Below are 6091 nucleotides of genomic sequence, written 5' to 3' on the forward strand. Positions count from 1 at the left end.
CACACACACACACACGTTAAAATGATGTTTCTTTTATGGAAGAGGAACCAGGACATGAGGTGTCATCACACTAAATCACTGATGTTGATTGAGAGAGAGAGAGAGAGAGAGAGAGGAGAGAGCTTGAACATCTGACGGAACAGCATCTAATACTCACTGTCAGTGTTCTTGACAGTTAGATGAAGTTAATGGCAGTAGAGTACAGATTACACACACACACTGTTAGGGGATCAAGCAGTAACAAACAGTGCATTGTGCTGCAGATGCAAGAGCGGACTTCACCCTTCCTGCCATCGACCTCCTGTATGAGCCTCACTGTACTGATTACCTGGTATGTCAGAAACCCTGTGTGTGTGTGTGTGTGTGTGTGTCTAAGCAGTAAATGCATGTCAAGTGTGTCATTCAGAAATCCATTATCAAGGGTGATGAAGACCCATAAGGCAGGCAGGCACACACACACACACACACTCAAAGACTCAGAAAGCAAACAAATAGTTCCTGATTGCAGGCGAACACAAAGGGGCCGAGGGGAGGCGGTGAGGTTGTTGAGGCTTTCTAGCATAGTTAACCCTTCACCCTTCTGAAGGGAAGACTGGGAATGTGAGGAATCTGCTCACATGCATGTATATAACACACACACACGCACACGCACACACACAGTCTGCAGGAGATATACGTCTCCAGGAAATCCTTTGAAGCCCGCTGAGGGCCTCAAGTTATTAAGTGTCTGCTGTTGTGAGGTTGGTTAAACTCCAACAGAGTTCACGTCGGACACCTCTGTATGTTTTTCTCTGTGAGGTTCAAGTCTGGTCAGAATAACGAGGCGGTGGAGTGTCACCGATACAGGCGATGATTTTATCGGCTGTTCAATGTGTATTTACCTTCATGTTTGAGCCAGAGATGCTGAACAGATTGGGTTGAGCTAGAGTTCAGTCCTTTAATACGTGCTTCTATAAGTGTACGTATAAGTGGGACGATAACAAAGTAAAAGCAAAACTGCTGAATCTATATTTGTTAAGAAAAGTACTCTTTGACTCAAGTTGCAGTAATCAGATTTATTTTATGCTTATATATCTTATGTATACGTTCTGACTGAACTCCTTTTAGAGGTTCTCAGGACAGAACTTGAAATACCAAAAAAATATTACATAATAAAATAAAATGTTTTTTTTTTTTTTGAGAAATTTATTTTAAATTTTTTGTTTATGTATTTATTTAAAAAGCATTTTTTTTTTTTATCAGGTAGCATTCTGTTGAGCTGACGGGAAACAACAGGAAAGAGGGGGGATGACATGTAACATGTAATTATACGCTTAGTATCTGAAAACTCCAGGATGCCATATTTTAATATTTAATTTAATTTATTCGTTTCAATTAAATGTTTTTGTCAGCTACTGGGTGTGACGAGTCAATTATCATTTATTTATTATTGTATTCCGGCAATAAGTGGAGATACTTTGCACATTTACCTACTACAGTAGATACATTATTCCCTCCACAATCATTGTTCACTACTAATATTAAACAGTTTGTTTGATATAAATCCTGCAAAATTCCAAGATCCTAGTCCCAGTAAAGTGCAAAGAAAAGCCTAAATAAAGCTGGTTATCATGAGCGTGGAGGTGTAACGGTCTGATGATGTTCCTGCAACAGAAGTGCGTGCTAACAGAAAGGCGTCGATGAGTAGAGTAATAAAAGTCACCTCTCCTATTCATCCATCACCTGCACTCATTGCTTCTGTCTCTAACTGCTCCTCAGGCTCCTGAGTTCTCCTGCAGACCTCCCATCATCTCTCACATTCCTCGTCTTTCAACACGTTTTGTTTTTCTCGTCTCTCGGCCAAACCGAGACGAAAAAAGCCCCCTCGTCCGTCCAACTCTCTCTGCTTTCTTTGCTCTTTTTATCACTTTTTCACGCTCTGCAAACACACGTGCACGCTAACACACACACACACAAGGAGGAAGTACCTCTGCATTACCCCCCCCCAGTCAAACAATAACAGTGTGGAACTCTGGGTATTATTTTAGCAGCCATCCACCACTTTATCTGCTCCCCACAATACTTCCTCTCTCACTGACTCACACATCCTGCCTGGGAGGGGGCGAGAGAGGCAGGGAGAGACACAGAGAGAGAGAGAGAGAGAGAGAAATGGCCATGTTTTGTCTTCCAGCGAGAGGAACGAGGGAGGAGGAAGAGGAGGGAGAGGGGACGTGAGCATCGTCGGGTGTTTTTTCTCCCTGCAGGCTGCTTCACTTCTTCAGATGGACACTCGGCTCTCGGACACTTTTCCACCGATGTCACGAACAAAAACCTCAACCCGGCTTCAGGAAAACTCGCAAAGAGGACTCTGAGTAGTCTGTGTTGCCGAGTAGACGCTCAACTCTTTGAACTTGAAAGGGTGTCAGGGATGCTGGGGAGCTCAGTTTGACAGGGCATGCTTCAGAGTCCGGTAGGTCTTTGCTGAGGTTGCACATCAGTTTAAAATTAATAATTTCATCTACCAGAGTTCTTTGAAGACTGTTTTTGCAGGAATTTTACTTTCTTACACTAGCTAAACAGTAGCCACGCTTTTATCTACAAGGGAGAGCAAGAATCTTGTTCTTATTTACAATCTTTTTAACCAACCCTCCCATCTTGTTCTTCCTCTCCTCTCCTCTGAAAGTCATGCTTTGCAACAGTTTCTGTCCTTATCAGTGAGAGACGACTCTATTTGTCTGGCTGCCTTTGTCTGCTGTTCCTTCTGTACTGTATTGAGACTGTGTGTGTGTGTGTGTGTGTGTGTGTGAGACTCAGATTATACGCCTTTGACCTTTGCGGTATCAGTCAGCTGTTGCAGTTTCTGAGCATTAAGTGGGACATTCCAGCCGATCCTTTTCATAGAGGCTCATTCAGAGCTGCAGGACTGAGAATTCAGAATTTCTCGGCCTTTGACTTCTTTTTTTTTTTTTCTCGCCATTTGTGTCTCATTTCACGCGTTAACCACCATTCCATATCTGTTTTTTGCGTGTGTTTACTTGATCAATTCCTCACTTTAAGATGCACGAAAAACCTGGAGAATGTATTTATAAATGGGACCTCGTCATGTCTCCCGAACTTGATTGGATTTCCTGGTTGGATTTCGTGGTCGCGGCGACCACGAAATGCCGTTACGCCGTTACCTCCCGTACGTCAGCACATTCTTAGAAAAACATGATTCATGTGACTCATGTGATTCATGTGACAGCCAACTGGGTTACAGTGTCAGAGAACAGGAAAGGGGGATTTCTTTGGATTATGTTATTAACGACTTGTACAGTTGATAGACTGGACAACAGCGCTTTGAGGTTTCCTGTGTCCTGTAAATGAAAGGGCCACAGTTTACAGAGTGTCACTGAATGCAGCAAAGGCTTTGGGGAAACTTTTTAACACTCCACTCCCCAAGAAAGATTTTGGTCCTCAAGAAAACTTCACCTACAAGAACTGCAACCTTTTCATGGTGGATGCTAGTCACCTCCAAATGGAGCCGGTCAACACGGAGAAAATCAAATATCACAATGTTACGGACCACTAAAATGACCAGAATGCTATGTAACATGGTAAAAACTGCTTATTCGTAGAAAGGATGTTGTTGATATGTCAGATTGTCACTGCCTCCCAATATCTCAGCTTTGGTTCCATGTAGAAGATGCAGTTCTTGCCACTGTAAATCACAAAATTGCTGATCCTCCCTCGAGCGCTTCTCTGAGCATTTTGGAAAACCGATTGGTGATGTTGTTTTTGAAAGAACTTTCCCCTTCTCCTCTGCACGGCTACAAAACATGACAGTTGCTTTCTATATTACATTCTTAAGTTGCACATTTGTCTTTATCATACTCTCGCCACCTAACTTTGGCGTAGTTTGTTTTGACTTTCCCGGTCATCAATCTCTGAAAGCTAAACTTGGAGAAAAGAGGAGGTGGTGGGTTCGATCATGGTATTTTCTCTGGACAGTTCCCACACATGTTCATGCACACACACACATAGGGGGTAAAGACGCACAAAAAGAAACACACAGCCTCTATATAAACTTTCTCAGAGGATAATTTAAGGACATTGTCAGCGGAGTCGAACAATCAGTGGGCTCAGATAGAAATCTCTCCTAAGGAGCGAGGACCAGGAAACAAGAGTGTTTATTTTGGATATGGTGCTCCTGCTTTATCATAAACAATAATACTCAGAAATGGTCCTTTTCCTTTCCCCTCACGGTGCCAGGATCCGCATTCCTAAAATTCTACCTCCAAATGTTTCTCTGAAATACCCAGAATAGTCTCGTTTTACTGTTTGTACTTTCACTTTGGGAATCATAACCAAAGACTCTTCTGGGGGACTTTGTCAGTAGGAATCAAACCACTTTACTAGACTCAGACGTTCTGCCCATCCAGCTGTTGACTTAGTGATTTTCAAAGCTGTATTCTAGTCCCAAGTCAACAGAGACAAGTCCATGTTAAGTCAGTTGAGATTATTCCAATTTAGGTTTAAGTCTTGTCAAGTCTCAAGTCAATCAAGACAAGCCTAAGCTAAGTCTGAAGAAGTCACATGAGACAAATCTCAGTCAATAAGTAGTCTTGTTGAGTCTAAAGTCAAATGAGAATTGTCTAGTCAATAAGTCTAGTCAAGTCCAAAGTCTACCAAGACAAGTCCAAATCAGGGTTAAGACTAAGCCCAGGCAGAAATGAGTTGTGTTCAGTCTCATGGCAATCAAGACGAGCCCAAGCCAAGTCTGATGTCAAATGAGACAAGTTTCAGTCAATAACGAGGTTTGAGTCTTGTTAAGTTTCACGTCAATCAAGAGAAGTTGAAATCAAGTGAGTCTAGTCAGTCGAGACGAGCCCAAGTGAAGTCCCAGTCAAGAACAAGTCTTATCACGTCTCAAGTCTATTGAAACAAGTTTCACTCAAGCTAGAGTCTTGTCAAGTCTTGTGTCAATCAAGACAAGTCCAAATCTGGTGTGAGATCAGTCAAGTGTCAAATCAAGTCCAAGTCAAGAAAGAGACTTGTTAAGTCCAACATCAAATGAGACAAGTCCAAACTTGGTTGGATTCTAGTCGGGTGTCAACTCGAGACGAGACGAGCCTAGGTCCAAGTTCAAATCTCGTTAAATGTCAACTTGAGCGAGACGAGCCTCAAGTCAGTCAAGCAAGTCCACATTAAGTTTGAATCTTGATAAATCTCACTCAAGACAAGTCCAAGTCAACTTTGAGTTAAGCCAAGTCAACAGCGTTTGTTGTTTTCATACAATGAACATTTGTTTCCGTTCAGCTGCAGTTTTCCCAACTGTTATTAATCTGAAAGACAAACACATCGTGGTCCATTCAGACCTCTGAGAACGGCAACTTTATTGCTGACTGAGCTTCCTCTCTTTATATCCTTTTTATTTTCACAGTTTTTCTTTTTGTTTCCCTTTCTGTCTCACACACACACACACACACACACACACACACACACACACAGACTGCAGGGGGTTGAATTGGATCTGGCCAACATATGGGATCGGAAGTCTGTATAAGGGAATTAGGGAATATCATGGGATACACTGGAATGTCTGGCTTCCGATCAGACTGGGGAACGTACAGTACATGTCGGATGAGTTTTTAATGGCAGCCCAATAAAAGGCCAAACAACTTCTGAGGGGGCTGTTTCCACACAATTTGGGTCGGCAAGTTTTATTTGAACCCTGATCTTGAGAGACACTTGACAACTGTGGCTGCAAATAAACATCTTGTCTGGATAAATCATTCTATTTAGACCGACAAAAACCAACAACTACACGTTTCTTTGAACAAGAGGAGGTTGCAAAATGGAAAAAGTGACGTACGGTATAGGAAGGAAATGACGTCCGTCAGGGGTTCATTTATCTATGTTGCACATTTACTGTATATAATTAGACTGGAAGGGTTCATGCAGGAAATGCAACACCACAGCAGCTTCTTAATATTTGGGCAAAATCTCACTTAGTCAAGTAAATTTAGCTTGTGAATCAGTCCACAACTAACCTCTGGTTGTGAAAATTAAAGCCAATACTGAAGAGTCTTAAAGCTGCATTCTCTCTAGTGTCCACCAGGGGGCGACTCCT

This window comes from Anarrhichthys ocellatus, unplaced genomic scaffold, assembly GCF_004355925.1.
Source record: "Anarrhichthys ocellatus isolate YVR2014 unplaced genomic scaffold, GSC_Weel_1.0 scaffold11, whole genome shotgun sequence".
Taxonomy (NCBI): Eukaryota; Metazoa; Chordata; class Actinopteri; order Perciformes; family Anarhichadidae; genus Anarrhichthys; species Anarrhichthys ocellatus.